The 10,807-nt window shown below is 41.2% G+C and overlaps 1 long non-coding RNA gene across 7 annotated transcripts; it reads right to left on the reverse strand.

Annotated features, from left to right (window-relative positions):
- Positions 1-898: 898 nt before the first annotated feature.
- Positions 899-6,359, reverse strand: LOC127785474 (uncharacterized). 7 transcript variants are annotated; one of them, XR_008019747.1, is made up of 7 exons: positions 5,782-6,359; positions 5,579-5,658; positions 3,921-4,044; positions 3,484-3,576; positions 3,322-3,373; positions 3,126-3,223; positions 899-1,246 (listed from the first exon to the last, which is right to left on the reverse strand). It is a non-coding gene; the product is annotated as an uncharacterized LOC127785474 (long non-coding RNA). The 7 variants fall into 7 exon arrangements; XR_008019748.1 differs by lacking the exon at positions 3,484-3,576 and having other exon boundaries at positions 3,322-3,370; positions 5,782-6,356; XR_008019744.1 differs by lacking the exon at positions 3,126-3,223 and having other exon boundaries at positions 3,322-3,370; positions 5,782-6,354.
- Positions 6,360-10,807: the final 4,448 nt, after the last annotated feature.

Genomic DNA, 10,807 nt, shown 5'->3' on the forward strand with positions numbered 1-10,807 from the left:
ACAGCTCACTTCTAGGGAAGACCACGAGTAGGAGTGTTTAGCAGAGGAGGAGACATGTCGTCCAGGGAGCAGAGGAGATTGCGACGGTGAGAAGCAGCAGCGAGGAGGCGAATAGCACCGCGGCGGCGTATCTCCTCGAGTGTGAGAGAAAAAGGAGCTGGCGGTGACGTCTGGATCGATCTGTAACCCTAAATCCCCTTCTATTGCTGCAGCTGGACCCATGTGCCTGAGCCAGCGCGATTGGATTTCGCGGCCGCGCCATCACCTCCAATTTTCACAGCAACCCCATCGCGAAGTCGCCGCCTAGTCGCGCCCTGGCCCATCTCACCTAGACCGCCTATGACCATCCTTGACCGTTTAGCGGCTCTCCTGCCTAGCCAAGCGAATAACCCCTAACGAGACGGGTTGATGGAAACTAGCGCCTAATCGCCATCTAAGCGGCCTGGACGGCTGTCCAGGCAAAAACTGACCATTATATCAAAATGGGTTGAACAACCCATGGATACTATTCCATACTACACAATAGCCTCATTGTCCTATAGACTAGCTCAATGGGCAACGATGCTCTCAACCTCGCTGGCCTGCTCACCTTCCTTGTCCTCTAATTCGTCTGCTTCATCGACCATAACGTATCATAGGAATATACTCGTCCATGCGTGAAGAATTATGACACTTTTGCTGGGTAAAAAGTTAACCAAATTAGACATACATTATTATTTCACCCATCAACCAATGGAATCTGTACACGATCCCTATCACATATCTCCCCTATAAATATATTGCCAATGTCATAAATCACCACCAATTCACGACAAACAGGACATTGCCTTTTTCTTTCCTGTTCACTTCCTTTTGAAAGCATCATAAAAAATCATGATATATATATGCGTAGGACAGATTATATTTTAAAACGAAAATTATCTCCAGAGATTATGAATGAATGCTACAATTTTAAATCGACGGATAGAGACTAAATTTACATGATTAAATACAATCCATTAAAGACATGTATCAAACATCTGTCAATTTTTGCCGCATAATTTGCACCATCAATCTTTCTTTCTCAGATACCACGCAATTTGCACCATCAATCTTTCTTTCTCAGATACCACGCAAACCACTTGTGTTAGCATGCTTGTCTTGAAGAAGACCAAGGCTGGCAGCCGACCAATGTAAGTGGTGCTATGAGGCAGATGGATGATGGCAAGGTAACAAGTTCACAAGCTAATGGTAGAGAACTGAAACCCTGTTTACAAACATCCATTGCATAAGACAATATTAATGTCATAATATAGTAACAATATTTTTTGTGAACATGGCTTAGAAAATGAAAAGAATTTGAAATTGTTATTAACAGCCTTCGAAAAGCTTTCTGGCCTAAAGATAAATTTTTCCAAAAGTGAATTATTTTGTTTTGGTCATGCACAAGAATGTCAGGAACAATATTCCAATATTTTTGGTTGTAGGCTAGGAGTTTTTCATGTCAGATATCTTGGAACTCCTATGCATTTTAGGAAATTAAGTAATAAAGACTGGAAAACAATTGAGCAAAGAATTGAAAAAAAACTTAGCAGTTGGAAAGGTAAACATATGTCAGTTGGAGAGAGATTGGTTTTGATTAATTCGGTGCTTTCAAGTCTAGTTATGTTTATGATATCTTTTTTTAGATCCCAAAACGAGTTCTTAAAAAAATTGATTATTATAGATCTTGCTTCTTTTGGCAAGGTGATGATCATAAAAAGAAGTATAGACTTGCAAGATGGGATATTATTTGTTAACCAAAAGATCAGGGTGGGCTTGGAATTCAGAATTTAGAAATACAAAACCAATGTTTATTGAGTAAATGGTTGTTTAAATTGATAAATGAGCAAGGTGTTTGGCAAGACTTATTGAAAAGAAAATACCTTAATAATCAAACAATAAATCAAGTTCAGAAGAAACATGGGGATTCTCATTTTTGGTCAGGTCTCATGAAAGTTAAGAATACTTTCTTAAATCTGGGTTCCTGGACTGTTAATAATGGTGAGCAAGTCAGATTTTGGGAGGATAAATGGCTAGTAAATTACTCCTTTAAGGATAGATACCTGTCTCTGTATTCAATAGTTCGAAGGAGAAACTCTTCGATTGCTTATGTCATGAGTACTGTTCCACTAAATGTTTCTGTTAGGAGAGCTTTAGTTGGTCAGAGGAAAGTAATATATACCGATGGAATCTTCATCAAAATGGTCAATTCTATGTTTGTTCTATGTATCTAGCTTTAATCAACAATGGTTACATTGAGAGGAATAAGATCATTTAGAAACTTAAGATGCCTCTCAAGATTAAAGTTTTTATGTGGTACTTATTTAAAGGGGTTGTTTTAACAAAAGATAATTTGACTAGGAAAAATTGGAATGGTAGTTTGAGATGTTGTTTCTGTATAAAAGATGAGACTATTCAACATTTATTTTTGGAATGCCATTATGCAAAGTTTCTATGGAGAGCTTTACAAATTTCTTTTGGTTTATATCCTCCACACAATATTTCTCATATCTTTGGGAATTGGCTTAGCTCGTGGGTATTGATAAAGGAACCAAAAAACTCATTCTTGTAGGAGCATCCGCTATATGTTAGGCTCTATGGTTGAGTAGAAATGATATGGTTTTTGACAAATCAGCATCTGTATCTTATATGCAGGTCCTTTTCAGGGCAACGTGCTGGCTCCGGTCTTGGGCTCAATTACAAAGGTGTGATGAGGACATCAAACTAATAAAATCTGCATGTCGACTACTTGAGACAACGGTTATGCAGCTTTTGGCCAACTTTGGTTGGAGGTTCACCAATAGGATTCAATAATCAATGGGTCTTTGTTTTGTGTGCTTATTTATTAGCTTGTGTTTCCTTTAGCCTTACTTGTATGTGTTTTTTAAGACTTTTTTGTGTGCTAGTTTGTGTGAATTTGTGTAATAATTGGCTGTAGCTACTTGAGCAAAGGCCGGGATTTTATTCCATTATCTAAAAAAGAGAAACAAAATTAATGCTATCTCAATGTGAAATGGATATTTGCAGAACAATCTAATTCCAACTGATGGTATTTATAGTCATGCAATGCAGTCTGAAAATTACTATGTAGGCAGAGTTAGTACCTAATTCCAACACAATTTCCTTGTGCTTGATTAAAGAAAGTAAACAAGATTCACTTAGCATAGTGCCATAGTAACATGAAATGCAAATCGCAATTCATCTGCAATCCAATCATCAGACAGAGCACTTTATCACCCTAAATGGGATCACTGAAATTTTCATGAATGCAAACTAAAAGTAAAAAGTAAAAACGCATACATGTAATGGTACATATGGTCGATTCCAGTATCACATCGAAAGTAATTTACTGCTGTCCAATAAAAAAACACGAAATGTTACATATAACGTATAATAAGAATAATTACAAAAAGAATGGATCGTAAGCAAGCATCAGATTGGTTAATTAGTAACATAATATACCTTGACTATTTTGTGAGGACCTCACTATACACAATATTTTTTTTGTGTATGTTGCAGTCTGTTTAGACAGTTCCTTACTTTTGTTCTCATTGTCTGTGTAGGAAAGGTTCAGGAAAAAAAATACAGAAAAAATATTGCATTTGTCTAGGAAAGGGTCAGAAAAAAAACAGAATACATATTGCTATTGGCATTTGAATTTTAGTTCTAAATCCATGCACACAACAAAGGAAATTTTTTTTGACCAAACGAGGCATTCAACAGCTGCAAACAATGTTAAGAAATTGGCTCTCAAAAACTGCATGGTTATGTAATCAATACTCATTCAGCTGCATGATTGTCTAGCCTCAAGTGCATTTTTGCCTCCACTTTTACCCCCCCAAAAAAACCTAAAGGCATTTCATCGAGCACTATGGGAGCAATGGGACGAAGCAATGTACCTGTGGTGAGTGTTGGGCGATGCTGTCAATGGTTTGCCGGCCTAACCGACCCTGCCTCGACGTGGTGGGATGCGAGATCCAGAGGCGTTTGCGGCGGGTAGCTGATGTTGGCACCAGCGTTGCCCTGCAGTAGCTTAGATTGTCAGAATTAGTTAGTATTTCTGAGAATCATAAAGAAGCAATTTTCATACAAGTAAATAAACATGGACAGATGCATAGAGCATGTGTCATGTAAAAGTCAATACTGAAACACATTATCCAAATAGCCATATTATGATGAGAATTTATATAGAATGGATAACAAAACAAAGTTGTAATATTCCAGTCAAAGATCTGGCATTACAAAGGGGTCATCACTGAGTTAAGTACTTCCTTTGTTTCACAATGTAAGACTTTCTAGCATTGCTCACATTCATTTAGATGTTAATGAATCTAGACATATGTATGTGTTTAGATTCATTAACATCTATATGTATGTGGGTAATGCTAAAAAGTCCTACATTATGAAACGCTCACATTCATTTAGATGTTAATGAATCGACATATGTATGTGTTTAGATTCATTAATATCTATATGTATGTGGGTAATGCTAAAAATTCTTAATTATGAAACGGAGGGAGTATAAAACAATTTATCTATAACCAATCAAGGAAAGGAATTCTTATATTTTTATCCAATTTTATTAACCAGAGGTTAGCTCACAGGATGTTGAATGATGGGCCAGCTAACAATGAACTCCCCGATGTCCTCTTTTGACCCGTAATACAAGAAATTATTAAAATGCACAAAACTAAACTAAGCTACAACACATGCATTTTTTTAAAGTTGCCCATGGCAATGATCATTGATCAACCCATTATTTTTTTTTTCTGAACGACACTATTCACTGATCTAATAAACCAATTGACAGAGGGGTACCCAGTCACGTTGACAGAGGGGACGGATCAAAGCAATTGAATATTAAAGGAAATTGAATATTTAACAGGTAAAATATAAGTTATGCTGAGCTCAGCAGCATGGTGTATAGGCAAATTAGTATAGACAATAATTCACATTAGCATCAGTGAGCAGCAATCTGAAAACTTAACATGCCTCAGAGGTAGCAACACCTACTGGGCATGCATTTTTAATCTGACATTCTAATAGCAATATATATCATCATGACCTTTCTGGAATAACTTATAACTTCTATTTGAACCATCATTCAGAGTATCTTAAGAGCATGACCAACAGCCACCCAAAATTCAATCCCCTAATTGTACACGTTTCTCTGAAAGTTATGAAAGTAGAAGGCCTGACCATCTACCATGTAAAGAGTCATTTACAGGTAGCACTTTATATACAATTATTGTTTTTACTGGAAAATCAACCTTCCTTTTATGTTTTCATTTATGCTCACAATTTCCCTGTCCTCATTGTGCAGAAGTATCGCCTCGCAAAATATCTTCCAGAGACTAAGGAAGGTAAATTGAGAAAATAGTTGCTAAGTATTTGATACTTCATTATGAAAAGAGATGTATGTCTGATTTTCTGGTGTCATTATAACTTCTGATGCATGCATTCTACTACCATTCCTTAGGAACTTACAAGTGGCAGAAGCTCTGCGAATGCAAATTGAGGTTCATAAGCAGCTTCATGAACAGTTAGAGGTGCGTACCAGAAATTTTCTGATGTTGAAGTAGTATCACTGTTCATCTGCCATCACTATAATGGATTTGGTCAAAATCAAATACTATGCTGCAAGCGTTCAGTAATGAAATTTTCAGTTAAATCAGTGAGTAACACGAAGAATTGTGTTCCACATCCCTAACATGGCTGAATAAACACAGAGACGAGAGATGAATAAACACAGTATAATACCATTGATTTAAATTGCTCCCAGGATCCTCCCGCAAAATACAAATAATCTCGGCTCAGGTATGGGGTTGATTGTGGCGGTTAGTGAAACCGGCGGCCGTCGATCTCCGACGGGCAGGGGGCAACGGGTGGATGGCCGGCGAGGTTGGAAGGGGATAGTGAGGGGAGGGCTGAGGGCGGATGGCCGGAGAGGTTCGAAGGAAATGGTGAGGGGAGGGATGAGAACGCGCAGCGCTTAGGGGAATCGCAGGGCGGCGAGGTTGGAAGGGGAGGCGGCCACCGATGGTGAAGGGAGGGATGGGGGCGCAAGTTAGGGGATGCACGGAGGGCGGTGCGATATCGTTGCAATGGGCGGAGGGGCAGCGCGGAGGAGATCGTTGTCGGTGGCGGCGTGGATCGGCGCGACGGGCGGAGGAGCGCGAGCAGAGGAGGCGGCGGCGAAGGGAGCGGGGAGAGCGGTTGGGAAGAGGGGCGTGATGGAGGGAGCCGAAAGGGGAGAGGACACACACACATGCGAGGATGGAGAGGGGAGAGGGGAGAGGGGAGAGGGTGCGCGCGTGCGGTGCGAGGGATCGCGGAGAGATTGGGCGTCTGCGAGCGTTGATTTTGCGGGTGAATCCTTCAAGCAATCTTAACCTTTGGTTTATTTTTAAATAGTAAGGTCAAACTTCTTTAAATATAACTAAATTTATAGAAAAATATATTAATATTTTCAACACAAATGTTAGGTTTAATAAAAACTAATTTGATATTTTAGATATTGTTAAATTTTTCTATAAACTCTATCAAACTTAACAAAATTTGATTAGAAAAAATTCAAACCAGTTATAATATGAAACGGAGGGAGTAGATATTATTATCGTGCGCTTGGGTAACGGCAGATAGCACAACAATGAAAAAACTCTCGGACAAACCAAATAAATGAAATGATCACGTGCATGTTCTATCAAGGAGACCATGACAATTAATATATATATATATATATATATATATATATATATATATATTCGGAATTTATAGTTTCATTTGTTGAGACTAGAAAAATTGCTCGTGCGTTGCAATGGGAAGAAAAGACAAGAAAATTAAGGAAAAGTTGAGAAATATTTATATTATGTAATTAATTAATTGAAATACAAATTTTTTGGAATATTTAGGTATTTTTTAAGTAGGTAGGTGTATAATTAAATTAATTTATAAGTAAAGTAAGTGTGGGAAATAAAATGATATGGTTAGATTAAATTTTTATTAATTTTTCATAGCTTAATTGCTAATTCCGATAATACAAACCTTATTTCAGTATTTATTTAAACAAAAATCTAAATAAAAATCTTCATTTCTCTCTGGGCCACTATTAGCCATTTTCTTTCTCAGCCCGCAAAGGAAGTCTAATGAACATCCCTCAACTCCTCCTCTCACTGTCGTTTGGGCCCAACCGAAAGTCTAACGTGCATTATGTTGGACCCGCCGGCTTGCGTGCGGCCCATCAAATGTGCGCGGCCCAGCAACGATGCAGCCCAACAATGGAGGCTGGCCCAATGCGGGATTGATCTGAGCCATTCGTTTTGATGGACGGCTCAGATCGGTTCCAAAATCAATCAAAACCGTTGGTTGCAAAAAAACCCTAACCCTGATTCACTCTTCTCCTCCCCGCCACCGTCAGCCGCCTCTCCTCATCGGCGCCACCTCTCCCCCTCCACCGCTCCCGCTCCCCATCCCCCGCCCCCTCCCCCTCCCTCCTCCGGCAACGCCTCTCCTCCTCCCCTGTCCTCTCTCCCGTTCCTTTCTCGCAGCGACAACTGAGCGGCGGCGGCGCGCGAACAGCTGTGACGGTGCCCCACAGGTGGATCCGACAGCAGTGGCGGTGACCGCGGGCAGATCCAGCAGCGGCAACTCCCTCTGCCACCTCTATTCTCCCTCCGATGGCGATAGTGGTGTCAGCGGCAGCCGCGGATGGATAGCGTGGCGGCCGCCACGGATGGATGGCGTGGCGACGACCGAGGGCGATGGTGGCAACAGCCGAGGACCGCGATGGCGATGGCCAAGGGTAGATCCGGCGGCAGGCGAGAGAAGTTTTCTAATGTAGTTTTGTTGTTCTTCTTTGACGATTATTTTGTGATTATGTGATGATTGTGGTTGATTTTTTTTTGGGGAGGGGGGGTGCGATTTGGTTGTTCCGATTTTCAGAAGTCTAAGAGCGATTGGGATTCAGGGGTTACGGGCGAAGGCGCACTACCGATGGACGAAGGCGGCCTTCGTCCGTCTTGTGACAAAAGGAAAAATACGAATATTTTAATTAGTTGAGATTTGATAAAACATGTGGAATAGCATAACCATTCTTTACACAGTTGGTATATAACAAAATGTGCCCAAAAAACATTCTTTACACAGTCCACTTAGATATATAACATATCATGCCACGGAAATGCCAGCCACTGTGTTGCACTTTATCAATGGGCAAACAGTATAATCAAGACGCCAAATGGCTAATATTCAGAACATCACTGTTTACATTCACTACTGGAGAAAGCATCTTTCATGGGTTGGCCAAAATCCACAATAGTCTTGGTTCAACTAAAAACCGAGACTAAAAACCATTTTTAGTTATAAGTTTAGAGATATCTTTTTGATCTTTACCAACTGGAACTAAAAATCATCTTTGTGAGAACGTGACCGGTCCCCTCAATATCTTTAGTCCCGGTTGACTAAAGATAAGTTCTTTAGTCCTGGTTGACTAAAAATAAGTTCTTTAGTCCCGGTTGTTTATACCAACCGGGACTAAAAACTAAAAAAACACGTGCGAATCGGAGAGGGAAAAAATAGAACGTGAGAGCCCAAAAAATCTCTCTCTCGCTCAACCTTATCTTCTTATCTTCCTCTCCACAAAACCAAATCATCTCTCAAATCCGGCACTCCTTCCTCCTCCTCCTCGGGCCCTCCCCTCTACTCCCCTCCTCCCCTCCGGCGGCAGGCGGCGCGGGGCGGGAGGTGGAGGCTCAGTGGCCTAGCGCGGAGTCATGCATTTTTTTTCCTTTTTTTTTCTTTTTTCCTTCTAAACATGTGAATGATGTGAATGGTTGTTTGTTTATTCGATTTGTGATTTGATAATGATGTGTGAATGATTTGTGATTTGTTGTTGTGGATGATTTGGGATGTTAAGATATCGGGTTGTTGCTATGGATGATTTGAGATGTTGAGATATCGGGAGAATTGTGATGTGTGAACGATCTGTGATGTGTGAATGATCTGTGATTTGTTATTGATTTGTGATGTGTGAACAATCTGTGATTCGTTATTTTTGTAATGATTTGGAGATATTGGGCACGAGAAAAGAAAAAAAAAACTTAACCGGAACCCCTAGTCCTTAGTCCCATCTTTAGTCCCGAATTCGTGGTCCCGGTTGGAAAACCGGGACTACTAGGGGTTCCCTTACCGGCGTTAAAGATGCTTTCTCCGGTAGTGATTTAGCAAGGATGCAGATAAGACTTGTTTATGTAATCAATTGGGCCGTGTTGTTGTCTGGGCCTAACTCTGATACTCTACATTGTAAGGGCTGTCCGGCTATATAAGCCACTAATTGGCGTTGGCTGGCGGTATGAAAGAAGAAATATAAAAACGAAACTCTCTATCTCTGTTCTTTCTCAACTTTTCTTCCTAGAACTCATTCCCAAATCCATCTCGTTTCATCCCAATCGTGACGACTAGGCGATTCGCCGAAGTTCTAGCGAGTTCATGACATTTTTGGTATCAGACCCCATGATCCTTGCCCGATTTGGCAAGGGGAAGAGGAAACCCCATGATCCCCATGACGACGGCCATAGCGTTTGGTTGGGGGCATGGAGAAGACGTTGGTGTCGTCCCGTGAGTATGGATGATGTTATAGTGGACGTTGCGCCACTTCTGGCTAAATCACACTGCCTCCGTGCTCACTCCTCTTCCTCCATGCGTACTTGTTCTGCCTCAGCTCTTGCACGTTCCTCCTACTCTCTTGCTAGGCAAGCAACTTCTTCGATGTCAGTAGCGCCTGGAGCATCAGTCTTGAAGAATTCGAAGAAGAGCGGTGTGTAGTCGTCAGTGAACTCGGAGTTGTTGAAGCTTTCGGTGTCGAAGTCACTGTAGCCATCCGAAAGGCTAAAGCTATTGACAATCTCTATGGGGCTACAGGATCCGAGTGGTTGGAGCATAACCCCCCACCTTCTAGATCCAATCTCAAGCGAACGTGGAACTAGGCTTGGTCGTGTCTTGGGAGGAGAGGCTAATCTTGTTCCGAAAGTTGTGGCAAGGAACGGAGGGAGTCGCATAGCAATCTGGGGATAGATTGCTGCGTTGTTGGAGAGGCTGCGAAGACGGTGATTTGTTGATGAGGATTCCCTCAAGTAGCTTGGAGCTGACTCGGAGAAGATACTTGAGTAGGTCTCGGCGGCATTCGGGATACCGAACGGGGCTAATGATGTGGAGTCCCTCCCCAACTGGTTCCGAGTCGAGGAGAGAGATCTTGTCAAAGTCGTCGGTGAATCGAGGTTGCTAAATCTATACGCCTGGCCCGGATGAAAGGCGAAATAGTCGGCTCCCAAAGTTGATCCCATCGCACTTGTTGGTGGAAAACTCAACGCAAACCCAGTTACATTCCAACTGTCGATTCTAGAAATTGGCAATGAGAAAAGTGGGTAGCGTAAAATGGATGAGTAAAGGGACAAAGATCTAGACAAGTTCAAGCCTTCTCGATGAGATTTAGTACCCTACTCCAGTTTTGGGAATTGTATCCGCTGGGTGTTGTATTGATCTGATGATCTGATTGTGGTTATGCCCTAAGGGGACTAGCTGCGCACCATATATATGTTGGGGGCAGGGTTACAAGGGAAAAGAAACAATCAAACACAACTAGGTTCCTCTATTGATTTACGTAATCGTATACTACTAAAACTTATGGAACATGCCTTGAGAAAATACGATAATGTATTTTCCAATATCTAGTCTATTTGCATAATATACAGACATGGCCCACCTCCTATCTCCAGTCGGATAAGCTATC

Source organism: Oryza glaberrima, chromosome 9, assembly GCF_000147395.1.
Source record: "Oryza glaberrima chromosome 9, OglaRS2, whole genome shotgun sequence".
NCBI classification, from domain to species: domain Eukaryota; kingdom Viridiplantae; phylum Streptophyta; class Magnoliopsida; order Poales; family Poaceae; genus Oryza; species Oryza glaberrima.